Source organism: Sitophilus oryzae, unplaced genomic scaffold (genome assembly GCF_002938485.1).
Source record: "Sitophilus oryzae breed Bouriz unplaced genomic scaffold, Soryzae_2.0 scaffold_85_pilon_pilon, whole genome shotgun sequence".
NCBI lineage: Eukaryota > Metazoa > Arthropoda > Insecta > Coleoptera > Curculionidae > Sitophilus > Sitophilus oryzae.
This window is the reverse complement of record NW_022147483.1, coordinates 3,539,990-3,554,373: the sequence shown is the minus strand read 5'-3', so window position 1 is coordinate 3,554,373 and position 14,384 is coordinate 3,539,990. Positions and strand designations below refer to the sequence as shown.

Here is a 14,384-nt window from a genome sequence, read left to right as displayed (position 1 = left end):
AATATTCAGATATTATTATTTCAAGGAATTTATTACGAGTAGAAAAAATATTGCGCTGGGTTGGCGTTCGTTGGCTTTTATGTAATTTGACAAATAAATAAAGCTGTCTCTTTACTTGTCAGTTTTGAGTCAATATTTTTTAATTCTCTTTCGTGTCGATTGCTGATTGAATTGGAGCCAGAAATGGCTCAAAACGAAATAAGTAAATTACCAACAGATATTCAGGCTGAGGCGACAAACGCCATATCCAAACTACTTCCATTTAAATCCCGAATAACTTATGAAAAGGAATACAAACATTTTCAAAAATGGAAGCAATTAAAAAACGTGCGAGAAGAAATGAAGTTTTTTAACCTATCCTCGCTGTTAAAGTATCATTTAATCTACCCTTGCGGTTCAAGTATTATTTTATCTACTATATTTTTTGATAGATATAAGGCATTTTTAACAGTTGCTATGGAAAAAATATTATTAAACCATTGCCTGGAAACATATGGTGAAATTTTGATAAAATAATTTAGTACACACTAAAAACACGGTGTGTCGCTAGTGGTAGGAAAAATAATTTTAGAGGTTACTAGTTTATTTGGTTGCTGTGATCATATACAGGTGTTTCCCTAATTAATTTAAAAAATATAAAATTGTTAGAAACGAATTAAGGCGAGCTCTTAATAAGTATATTTATTTTTTCTCGACAAACGTTTGATGAACAAGAAAAACTCAAAAGATCAATTTTTGTTGAAAAAGGATGGCCAGTTAAAGAAAAATATATTTTCTTTAAAAAGGCAGTGGTGTACCATTTATGTTAAGCAAAAAATCGTTTTTTTTAATTTTTAACACCCTGTAGATCAGAAAGGAAGTACTTTAGACCCAATGGTTATATAAAAATTGTTTTAAGAACACATGAGGAATCACACCATAAATTTTTTTAGACTAATTCGAAAACACCCTGTATATTGTCAACTTGACAATGACTGCTGATAAATTTTGTGAATTTATTTTGCGTTTGCAAATACTGGTTTGTTTTTAATTTTCTATTATCTAAATTTTAAATATCATAGTCAGAAATAGTTTATATTATTTATTAACTGTAAAATGGTGTTTTCTTGTTGTGTTGCATCTTGCAAAGAAACTAACAAAACTGCAAAATGTACGTGTTTTCCAAAGTCGATAAGGTATGTATCTTAGATAAAAGAAAAATATATGGTATGTATTCGTTGTTTGATTTTTTTTTCGTTCGCTTTAAAATCTATAAATCTCGGTCTATTCATTATACAGCCAGTCGACTTACGATCATTTACATGAAACTCTGTAAAATAAATAAAAAATAAATTGTAAAATATACATATTCTTATGTTTTATTAAAGTTACTCTGATATACTAATATATCACTGTAACTTTAAAAATAAATCCTTTGAATTCAAATATAAACATAAAAACATTTACAGCAGAAAAAGGCGAAGCGTTGGGTTAAACGTAGTCTCCACTAAAAACACGGAGGGGGCGCTTTGACCCAAAATTTTACTATTAAGTTTCATATCTATCTTAATAGTAGATTATTTTCTTTTATCTATGTTATTAAACTAACATAAAGTGTCAAATTCAACGAGCCGTAACCATAGTTTCTCGATATATAATTACATACAAAGTATCAAGGACTGTATATATTCTAAAGGATTGTTCGATCGCATCAAATCGCCGCTGTCGTATTCGCCGTGGAATGCTACCGTAAAACGGGGTAACTTCGACAGGTTTCAGCTGTATTTCGTGCTCTGTGAAGAAAACTATTGTCTTGAAAACTGTGACTTATGTGTCGTCGTAACAATTTAAGCCTTTGTTCTTCATAGCCGAACAAACAACTCCCCCCCCCCCAACCCTCTTTCTACTTTTTTTTACTTTATTTTTTGCTTAATTCTACATGAAGTCGAAGTTGGACGTCTCCGGTGCAACTTCGACACGAAAAAAAAAGAAAATTCATTATGAATTATTAACTAGAAACATTAGGGAATAGTTTTATAGGCCTAAATTAGACAAACGAAACAAAAAAGTACAGTCATCTATTTTCAGAAACTTTGGTATACCTACCTAGCACATTTTGCATCTGAACTTAAAAGACTTTATTTTAACTTAACTAAAACTCATTGAACAAAGTAAAAAACATAAATACACAACAACTGAAACAAAGAGAAAAACTAAAGCAAACTAAAAAAAATAAAAGTAAATAAATAAAACAAAATTATAATACAAAAAAATTATTAAAGAAAACAAAAACTATAGAAAAAACCTAGGATAACCTGAAAAACAACAAAAACATCTGAAAACCAACAAAAACCTGAAAAAAAAGCATTATAATATACATGTCGAAGTTACCCCCGTTGTCGAAGTTACCCCGTTTTACGGTACGTCACGGGCTGACCAGCGCTCCACAGTGCGGCGGATGGTTATTCTAGCGGGACAAAATCTCAAGAGCAATGTTTGGGACTTAAAATCTAAGAACGTAGCAAATGGTCTAATATATATCAACTATATGGTTAAATTTATTTATTTATTAACAACTTAATTTATTAATAAATAAATACAAGATAATAAAACTATGATATTATTCGTACATGACACACAAAAACCGTATTGTAAACTATTGCCAAATACATAAAATTATGATATCAAAAAACTCTTTAGCAGTTTTTTTTTAGTTAATTTGTAATCTTGTGACACCCTCTATAATTTATTTTAAAAAAATATACTTTATTTTGAAAATAATAAATAAGATAGATATTTTAATTTTAACACTCGATAATTGTAAATTCATATATAGTAAGTATCTAAGACAATTTTTTAAACTCAGTGCCTTTTGATGAAGTTGTTTTGTTTTTATACTATCCGATTGAAATGAATCTTTTTGGGCATTCACCTGTTAAACTTGAACTCCCTGTGACTGTGACTACCTGTGTTGGTAACTATTGGTAACTCAAAAGATCTACATCATTCAATATATCGATATTTGAAAAAAAAGTGAAAGTTTGATATCTGCAGAACAAAGGCACGAAGGATTTTAACAAATAATATACATACAGTAGAAAAGTACATACCTTTGGCAATCTTCAACATAATTTGGCTTTCTAATAAAATGTATAAGCATTTGTAAATATTTTGTTTTCGTATGATCTCTGCCTTGCTGAGCAGAAAACGACCAAATTTGGTTGATAAAAATGTATCGAAATACAAAGAATATTCATGCATTTTTGTATCAATTGGAATGTCTACTATTTATTCTTATCAGTACACATTTTTTGGCTTATTTCTAACCAAACGCTTTTGTCCGGCTAAATTTATCTTCCAACGCACTGTGCGCTCGTCCGTCAAATGCAAAAATAAGTGTCACTGTCTAAAATCTTTAGCGCCAACTTCAACTCGGTCAGTAGATGACGTAAAAAAAGTGACAGTGCAGGAAGATAGGAATCGAACTATCCTTATCTCTATAGTATCCTTGACAAAGTATTACTTTTAAATCTTTTTATATTATTATTTTATATTATTTTAAAAATTATTTGTGGCGTTCGAAAAAAAATAGCTTGTTCTATTCGGAGTAAAAATGACTTTTTGTGCCTCCCCTGTAATGTCAAACGTACAACCTCGCTACAAAAAGTATCATTTTTACTCCTAATAAAACAATATACTTTTTTTTCAAACATGGTAGACTATAATCTGGTTTCCTTATAATCGAAAATTAATAAATGATTAATATTAACGTCAAAATATGTATCCTGGTGTGAATGATGAAGGGGGAACCCCAGAAAACACCTCACCTACTCGTTATCGACGCCTCAATAACTAAGGGTTCGTTTACATTAAGTTGTGAGATGGAATTAGGGCCCGTCTAATTAGGTTGGTGGTTAATTTAGCGCGACATTTTGAATTTGCCGCAGGTAATTAGGTATCAGGTCCAGGACCGGAATTAATTTTAAAGTGGAGCTGTGGAAAACGTAAATTATATTCAAGACATTCGAAAAAGACTATATTTTAAGATTAATATAACTATTTATGTAACAAGTTGCGAAATGACTGTGTTTTAAGCACGGGGCACAAAATTGTCCAACGCGGCGAAAGCCGAGTAATTAATTGTTTAATGACAAAGTTCTGTCAGGTTCAAACGTCGCCGTATTTCCTACAAAGTTTTGTGAAAAAATGAGTGATAATGACGAGTCTTTGGATATTCAACAAGCTGCTGAAACTGCGCTATCCACGTAGTAATGGCCGAAACAGCGATTTTTTAATAACAGGTACAACCCATGATACAAAGAATACAAGGTATGATATTGCGCAGGTTGGTTACTACGTCACAGGTGATAAACGGCACCATTGGTCGGCAAGCTCCGCGCGCCAATTTCAAATTGTCAAACAGATGACACAATAAACGCGAAAATAATTGTTCAAATGTCAAGCTCGATAATTTGACATAACTTTTGGGGTTATGTCCTGATTCTTCCTATAGTCTGTCCAACGAGAAGATCCTTGACAGTGATAGATGTGTCTGTCATTTTAATTTCAAAGTAGTTTATTTTATTTTACAACGAAATAAGTTGGTACAACTGGAACGCATAGCAGGGAAATATTTAAAATTTGATTGACAAGATGACAAGTGATTACTTCAAAATATCGTGAAAAACTGTATAAAACTGAAAAATGTAATCGAGTTATATTATTTAATAAAAACGGTATGTGTTAATACAAAACAAACAAGAACAAGACACTACATACCAAAAAATATAAAATAAAACTATTATTTACTTTCAAGCTTTATGAAACTATACCCGCATTTATGATTATATTTATGAATATAACTTATGTACAAATACAAATTTGTAATATTCCATTGAGGAATAAATAAAACAACATAGGTAAATAAAGCAAACTATTTTATTAATAATAACACCTACCAAATTTTATACCTTAAAGGTTGATTAATTAACTTTAATCTTAATTTTTTAAACCAGTACCTTTTGACATTATTTTTCTGCAGTACTAAAATCCATTATTTACCTATCGTGTGATGTCGATATTTTACAGCTACTCCAGTTTTTAGTATGTGTTTAGCTTTGACCTTCTACCATATATGAGATGCACTTATCTATACAAACTTTATCGATGGCAACTTCATTGGTGTATAAGACTTTCTGCCTGGGCAGCGAGTATTAACCATAAACTGTGCTCTGGGTTTACAGTTAATTTTCACTGATTTTTCCTCCACTTGACTTCAAAAGACACAAAACACACGTAATAATACCGAATCAAATTGCATCATCTTCCAAAACGCAGGGTATTTAACAAAGTTGACACAAAATTATAACCTATAATTTGGCAAGACTTTGACAAGCGTCAAAAATGACAAAAATCTAAAGACTATGAGTTCATACGCATCGGCGTCCGTTTGTCATTCATCGTTCCGTCAAACCAATAAAATTGAAATGCGATCTGTCATTTTTAAATAAACCAATAGAACTGGTTAAAAACAACAAGACACGACGCATGACGGATTTATATTTAAACCCATCCATAGATAACTTAAAAATTATTAGAAACTTTTTTAGTAAAATAAATAGATTGGTATGGAACGTCATCTGCTTTTCTTCTGTCATCGTCTGTCGAAATCTTACCTGAGAAAAAACAGAGTATATTTTAGGTCTTTTTTTTATTAGTGGCAATTGAACAATATGGATCTTTTTCTGTATGGCGTATGACGTCACAGGTGGTATGCGCAAACTTAACGAAATTGGAGCCGCTATCGATCATACCTTGTTTTCTTTGTACCATGGGTACAACCTGTTCCAGTTGCAAAAGATACCTGTTCCAATAAACCTGTTCCAGTTCCAAACTGTTCCAAAACGTAAATTAATACCGTACTGGTGTCATTTTGTTTCGGTTCTCCCTGTTTCAGTAGCAGTAGAGTGTTCTCCGAACTGTTGCCTACACTGTATTTTTCAAAAAAACTATTGCATTTGGCAACATGACCAGCCCTCTTTTTTATTATAAAAAAATTCTTCACCTATTCTGTTAACATTAAAAAAACTCTTCCTATTAAAAATTTGTAATAAAAATTTAGTTGAATTTTAATTCCAAACAGTCCCAAGTTATTAACTGTTCCAAGTCCTAAACTGTGCCAAGTCCCAAACTGTTTCACGTCTCAAACTGTTCCAAGTCCCAAACTGTTCCAAGTCCCAAACTGTTCCAAGATCCAAACTGTTTCACATCTCAAACTGTTCCATATGAATAAAACAGTTCCAGTTACACTCGTGTTTATATTTATTTTTCTATGCTAATTTGTGTCGCGGTGTTTTGAAATAGCTGGAACAGTTGGAACTGGAACTGGTCCAGGACAGCATATGAACCTGTTCCAAGCCAGTTCAAAAACAAACCTGTTTCGAAAAAACAGATCTTGTTCCAAAGCATCATCACTATATCCACGTTAGTGCCCCAGAAGTCGAAAAACTTATACGAGACCACCTACAACAACTTTGAAACCTGGGTCAAAGAAAAACATGTTGATAATTTCACAGAGGCATTGCTAGCCTATTTCCTGGAGTTATCCACTACCTTAAAGCCGTCAACTCTGTGGCGCAAAAATTACGTAATTTCGATTATAAAATTTCTTCTATAACGTGTATTTTATTATTTTTATCCGTTTTGGACTCTAAGACGTTTTTTCTAAACTTTTATTCAAAAAACCTGTCCTAAATCTTAATAAAATATAAAAAAGTTAGATACGATATATTTTTAATTTAATTATAGCTTCATTAAAATAAAAAAATTACCCGGCTATGATACGGAGAGTTCAGATGTACTTGAGAAATGAAAGACAGTGTTGTGTTTCTCGGCAGAGTCGTCAGGGAACGACCGTTACGACAGAGACAACCTATCTATCGCTCGTGTCGCACTCGTTATAACCTAAAACAATAACACAACAATAACAAGACATTGTCTGACCGAATGTTCCAGCTATTTATGAATGAGATGCTCAGTCTATATTTTATTTTAAGTTTATGTGAGGAACCAATAGATGGTATCAATTTCTTACATGTATTTCAAGTAGGCAAAACTTCGACCACTCAATGTGACACATCAGCGATCTTTCTTGACGTATCGAAAAAATCAATGCTGTACCCTGCCAGTTGGAATCAACACAATTGGAGCTATGCCAAAAAAGATAGCGGAATTTCTTGGACTCAAACGCCATTGAATACACTGGTCGTTGTTTCCGGCGCAGCTCTTCAACAATGCTGGCAGATTCAGGAGCGGACATAACAGTTTTAAAGCGACATGGAGGTTGGCGATCAAGCTCGATTGCTGAAGGTTACACTGAAAATTCAATTAAACAGAAAACCGAAGTAGCAAAAAGAATCATGGGACAGAAAGATACGCCAAATAAGAAATTAAAAGCAGTCTCGAACGATAGTCTTAAAAGCTATTACCTAACACCTATCATCTCTGTTCGCTCTCTCATTTCCCTCTCTTTGCTTTGTGAATAATATTTTAAAAATAAATAATTATTTATGTATTCAGAGTGTCTTAAAACTGAATATTATCTTGAATTTAAAGAAATAGTATATTTTTAAATAAGCCATCCAATATCCTAAGTAATTAAACAATTTAAACACAGTAACCTTTTAATTAATTATAGTAAAGAAATAATTAACTTTTGGTTAATTGCGATACATAAGAAAAGGTTCAAGAACTTCCAGACCTACCAATTTGAATTTGATGAAAAACAAACTTAAAGTACCAATTAACGTGTATCCTGAAATAACACAGTTAACTCGTTTAATATTTACCCAACAAATAACAATTAATTTCACTCTAAATCATTCAGTTTCCATGAATAAATATCGAAAGGTCGTCTTTTTACGAGATAAGTTTTTAATATAACCTCTAACAGCTGCTAAGATGCTCAAATACTTCGGAATATTTTGAGGTGAGTACGAGTCACTTCTATGCATAGAAAATGCAAATTAGATCCTCTTACGAAACTTGGATTAAAGTAAAGAAGCTTTTCAAGGAGAGTAGGGACATAATTTCTTGGTACTTTTAGAGGTAAAGGTGGAGGAATATAAAAAGCTGAATCAGTAAAACATCAATTTTAATTAAAAATCATCCTAGTTGGAAACCAAAGAGTTGGAAACAAAAAAAATCCCATGGAAATGGTGAACTATCTAAATATTGGCAGTGGCGTAGCAACCGCTGTATCAGCTGTATCAATGATACAGGGCCCACTAACCTGAGGGGCCCACCGAGCAATAAAAAAATCAAAATATGATGTTAGCATCAAATTTTTTCGTAATTATGCAAACTTTGCTCATACTTTAGTGAAACCCCGAATCAACTACAGCCAGAGCACGCGGCCAGCACGCATTCCCCTGTCTGTGTATACAGCAAACGGTTGCCAAAAAACGGATGCCAAGAAACGGATAAAAAATAAAATTGTTATCCATATACAGGGTCCGACAATAGTGCGTCGGGCATCTGTAGCTCCTAGAATAAAAAACTTGAGAATTTTGTTTAAGTACGAACCTAAAGTATGTGCCAGGATGTATTTCAAGAAAATATTTTAACTTCTATAGGGTGGCTCAAAAAAGTGTGAGTGGACCTTGATGATTTTTTTTAAATGGAATACCCTGTATATTATTGCATTTTTGGCTTCCTTTCAGATCACTTTACATAACCCTAAGATATGAATAAATATATTTTGATAGTTTCAGAGATATTAAAAAATAAATAAAAAATATATATTTTTCAGCCCTTCTTAAAAAAATTATTAAAAATACAAGAACTGTCCTGAAATCAAAACTATATTAGGTATTTACTTTAGATGGTCTGTACTTACTTTGCTATAAATATGAAAATCGTAAATTATACAGAATGTTCAAAATTCTGCGCCAAACTTTCTAAAATATAAAATAATTTTTCCTCGTTTTTTTATATGGAACACCCTGTATTTATTTTTTCAATAGACGGAGAATTAAAAAATGAACATTTTTTGTATTTAGAGTATTTCAAAATTTTTAACGGTTTCCCAGATATTTGCGGTTTTATATTTCATATGGCATTTTCCACAGTAAATTTTTATCAAAGCCACCCAGTTATTTTTCTCTCGTATTTTATCATTGAAAGCGCCATATGAAATGATACTGCGCGTATCTGCGAAACCGGTCAAAATTTTGAAATACTCTAAATACAAAAAATGTTCATTTTTTAACTCCCATCTAATAAAAAAAATAATATACAGAGTGTTCCATTTAAAATAACAAAGAAAAATTATTTTATATTTTAGAAAGTTTGGCGTAGAATATTGAACATCCTGTATGATATACGATTACCATATTTATAACAATGTAAGAACAGACTATCTAAAGTAAATACCTAATATAGTTTTGATTTCAGAACAGTTCTTGTATTTTTAATAATTTTTTAAGAAGGGCTGAAAATACATATTTTTATTTATTTTTTAATATCTCTGAAACTATCGAAATATATTTATTCATATCTTAGGGTTATGTAAAGTGATCTGAAAGGAAGCCAAAAATGCAATTATATACAGGGTGTTTCATTTAAAAAAAATCATCCAGGTCCACTCACACTTTTTTGAGCCACCCTATAAAAGTTAAAATATTTTCCTGAAATACATCCTGGTACATACCTTAGGTTTGCACTTTGGAACGAATATTAATTTTATTTCTGTAGGTATAATTTTACCAAAGATCATACGTTCTTTGTTTTGATATTTATGTTTATTGTTGGAAAGAATGTTTATTTTATTCCTGTAAGAAAAAGTTATTAATAAATAATAAACTATTCTGAGCAAACGATAAGTTTTTTATTTTATTTACCCCCCCCCCCTCCCCCGCCTTCGTTCAGTCTCAGGGCCCCCCTGCGAAATTCGTGATACAGGGCCCGTTTAACGCTAGCTACGCCACTGAATATTGGTTCCCCTGTTGATTTCATAGCGAAGTCGTAAATAGATTTAATCTACGACAATGTCATTATGACACATTTAACAATGTCATTTGGATGTCATTATGGCTTTCATAATAGTACTAGTGCTATTATGAATTCATAATAACACGCAAATTTTAAAATAAGAAACAAGCAAAAAAAGTAATATACTAAATACGTTTATTTATTGTAAACATTAATTATAATATCAGTACAATTGGTTAAATTAATTCCAGACGATGACAGGTGAGTTGAGTTTTTAGAAAGTAAATTTATTTCCTGAGTGCTTGAACTTGTTGAAAACCCATCATTGCCAGAAATGTTACCCAAAATATTACATGACACTTTTTTCTTATTTTCTTTGGAATTTTCTATATAGCTCTCTGCCAGTGTGTTAGAGCGCCAACCACCATGTCTTTTAACAGTTAATAAATCCACTCCTGAATCTGCAAGCAACGACGCAGACGATCTACGGAAACAATGTCCAGTGTATTGTTGTGGATTTGGAAGACTTAGGAACAATGCTATTTTATACGGCATTTTCCCTAAAGTATTAATGCCAATGGGTTGCTTAATACATTTTCCATTTTTGTACCTCACAAAAAGTCGAGTATGCGCTGTGTTGCTTGGCCGCATAGCTATATATCTTCGAACCATTTCCACCATATTTATTCCTTCAACATTCCCTTTCGTTATAAAAAAAATCTCGTGATATCTTTGTTTTCGTAAATGGAATAATGACATGAATGCATTTTCCTTCATCTTTAACATTTTGCAGCTGCAGATTTGTTAACCCGATACGCCGGCGCTGGCAGGCTCCCGCAAGTCCCACTATCAATGATACTTTTGTCAGGAAATAAGTTTTATCATCAGTTTCCAACAAAAAACGAGTTATGACTTCTTTTCTTAAAATTCTCGATTTTTTTGACCGAAATCCTTCCGATTTTCTTTTTAGAAATGCAATTAAATGGACGTACTTATTAATATCTGTATTTTTCTTCACCGATATAACTGAACGTAGCATGGAATAATATACCCAAAGTGATGAAGCCTTCCTATGTTTTGAAAGATGTTCAAAATATGCCAGGAGAACCTTTTCGTTACTACTATTCTTGATTATTGTATATAATTGTATTATATATTACATAGGCTTGCTCGTACGTTTGTCTTGATTTTTCGGGAAGTAGGGAATCGACAACGTTTTGCACAATGACTTCAATATCCGAAGGGACACTTTCAGAATCAGAATCACCCATATTAATATTATTTTTTGCTTTTTACTAAAAAACTGAACGTTTAACACAAAATTGAACATCAATAATTGAGTTGTCAAAGTCAAAAACAATCAACAAGCACGGTTACCACGGCGTCGACTAATGTAATATATTAGACACCTGATAATTTTGAATTTTAATTTTTATGAGGATATCATTTTAAATTAAATCAAATCTCTTTGGATTTCGTCCCTCGTGTCGCGTCGTAGATTAAAATTTTGAATGATACACGTTCGATACGAACTTTTTAATAAAACTTGTGTAACTAACCCACTCGGTTAACGACTCGTGCCTTAAAGTTAGACGCGTTTCATTATGATGTTCGTATCGAACTTTTAATAAGAAGACTAAGGAAGGAGCATATCAAAAATCTTAGGCTGCGTATAAATATGTCGAGACGAGTGCGAGAGACACCCGAGACGAGTCAACCTCAAGCGGATTTGAGGTTGACTCGTCATATTGGGACGGGGTCTGAGCTTCGAGCCGAGCCTATGCCCAGCCGGACGGCGTTGTCTCCGTTTTTCCGGAGCCTTTGGCGAACCATCATAAGGATTGGGGCTTCTATTTAACCAGTGGCGTATACACCGCGGCTCCGCGGAACAATTGCCTCGAGTCTCAAGGGGCTCGGATTCCACATCCCATTTTTATATAAAAATAAATATTCTTTCCTTTATTTGTAATAATGTTAATAATGCATCCTAACTAGAAAGATGCAATTTTGTCTTCTCTAAAATAGTATAGGTAAGTTAGCCAAAGTAGGTAAATCTCATATACAAAGATTTATTAGTGATTTCTTTTATAAAAACATGAAAATTTTATGAAAAATGAATAAACGTAATGAACTTTTCGTCGAGTTATTAACGACTCAAACGTAAATTATGCGCTATTTCTGCTGAACGGAATTAAAGATGTAAAACAAGCTTCTTTACATATAGGATACATAGAAGATAAGAGAGGCAAATCGAGTGTGTTGGAAAAAGGTGGCCATGCTCTCAGAAGTTTCTTACGGTACTCTCATAAATAAAGGGAATCGACAAAGAAAGGAACGATTCGATATAGAAAAATCCAGAAATTTGAACTATCCAGACTACTAAGAAACTTAATTTATGGCAAATATGAAAGTAATAAAGTTCCCGCCATAGAAATAATTAAAAAAAAACTCTCCGAGCTTTAAAAAATCCCTGTTCAGAAAGCACATTACGGCAAAGGTTTAAAAAACTGGGAATTAGATTTAAAAGTATATATATAATAATATTTTAAAAATTATGAATAAGCGTGCTGCAATGATGGAAAGCCATAGAATAATAATGTAGCGAATTGAATACCTTGAAAACATATACAACTTTAGAAATGAAGAAATGCAGATATATTATTTACAATATATGTCAGTTATTGGCATTTAAATGTAGATTTAAATTAATAATTTAAATCTTAATTATTAAATTTCTAATTTTTTAAATAAATAAAGTCGAATTAAGTTTTATCTTACAGCGCTTTCAGATGGAACGGAGCGTCCGCGACGGACCGTCCGCGACTTCGAGCAAGTACCAGGAGCTTATATGAACAATTTCACCGGGGTCGCGTATGCTCCGTCCGGATGGGCTATCTTGTAAAAACATCCGTGCGGACGCTCTGCGCGTACCATCCCGCGCGTACCAGCGCTCCATCTGAAAGCGCTGTTTATAGAAATTTATAGATATACAAACTATAGAAATTTTTTTATAGATATACAAACCACATACAAAATATATTATTGAATAAAATAATTAAAGACTCAAAAAAATGGCAATGGCAGAAGGCTCCGCCGCCGCCGCTGCCGTGCCGTTATCTCCAGGTAGCTCAGTCGGCGTTCTCCAGTTTTTTTTTATGTAAACAGTCCCAATATAATTTAAATTTATCATGAATTCCTTTAATTTATCTAGCTTGTTTTTTTACCTATTTTGAAATTAAACAAACATATACAGGGTGTTTCTAAAAACATGTTCCATCTCTCGTGGGGAAGTTCCTCACGTAAAAATAAGATTTATTTTTTATATCAACCAATCCAATTCTGCTTTGATTCGTAGCTACAGGGGGTTAAAATAGAGTTCGCAACCGTCCTCCATTCCAGAAACAGTCCTCTTTTGATCTGATTGTCCTCTTTTCTCTCACGTATTGAAAACTTTGTTGCATACCAACTTTAAAATCTAAAAAATATTCGTTTATCGCCACAATGCTTTAAAGAATTGTTAATCTGTGTCTTTTATGTAATTTTATGTTTACTTACTGTTAGTTTATGTCTTGAAAAAAAGTTTTGTTGACAATGGTTTGCTTTATTTTAAGTTTTGAGTATAAATATTTTTGTTTGTTTTAAATATTTATCGCATACCGTTTATATAACTTTTTGGTAAATTCTCGACATTTGAGCGACGTTTCAAAAATGTTTCGCCTGTGCCTCTTTTTATCCTCTCGCCCCTATTTTTTATTTTCAAAGTTGCCAACCCTAGGTTAAGTGTTTTTCATTTTCTTCCAAGTGCTTTTAGTAATTTGAGATCGTTTGATGACTGATTTAGTTCTGATCCGGGTAGTTTTTTGTATAAAACAGTGCCACCATCGTCGATTTTTTTCGTTAAATGCGAATAAGAAAATATCCTGATTATATTCTGGCCCTATCCCTTATTATTTTTATTTACAAGCGATCTTAAGTTTATAACATATACATATATTTTATTTAATTGTTAACATTAGGGTAGTTTTACCAATTGTGTATGTGTGGAATTCCACTGATATGTGTTTTAAGTTGTTTGTTAAATTTTTAAAATTTTTTGATTGTATTTTGCTCTCTTAACTTTGTAGTGTCCTGAAGATGCAAATAAATTTTGCGAAACGTCGACAAATTTAAAACAAAGGACTTCTGTTGATTTTTTTCGATCCTAATCCAATTAAAAAACACATTATACTTAAATTTATTAATTAATTTTTTAAAATATTGAATGGTATCGAATAATACTTTAATATATTTATCAATATTTTAAAGTATCGATACTTTATATTCAATACAACCGATACCAAAATATCGATACTGCCTCAGTATCGCACAGCCCTATGAAGAATTTTGTGGGTTCGCCAAAGGCTCCACTGAAAATG

At 32.2% G+C, this 14,384-nt stretch overlaps 1 protein-coding gene across 2 annotated transcripts in view; it reads right to left on the bottom strand.

Moving 5' to 3' along the window:
- Nucleotides 1–14,384, bottom strand: part of LOC115890076 — an 80,513-nt gene that overhangs the window by 4,503 nt on the left and 61,626 nt on the right. The window lies entirely within an intron of this gene.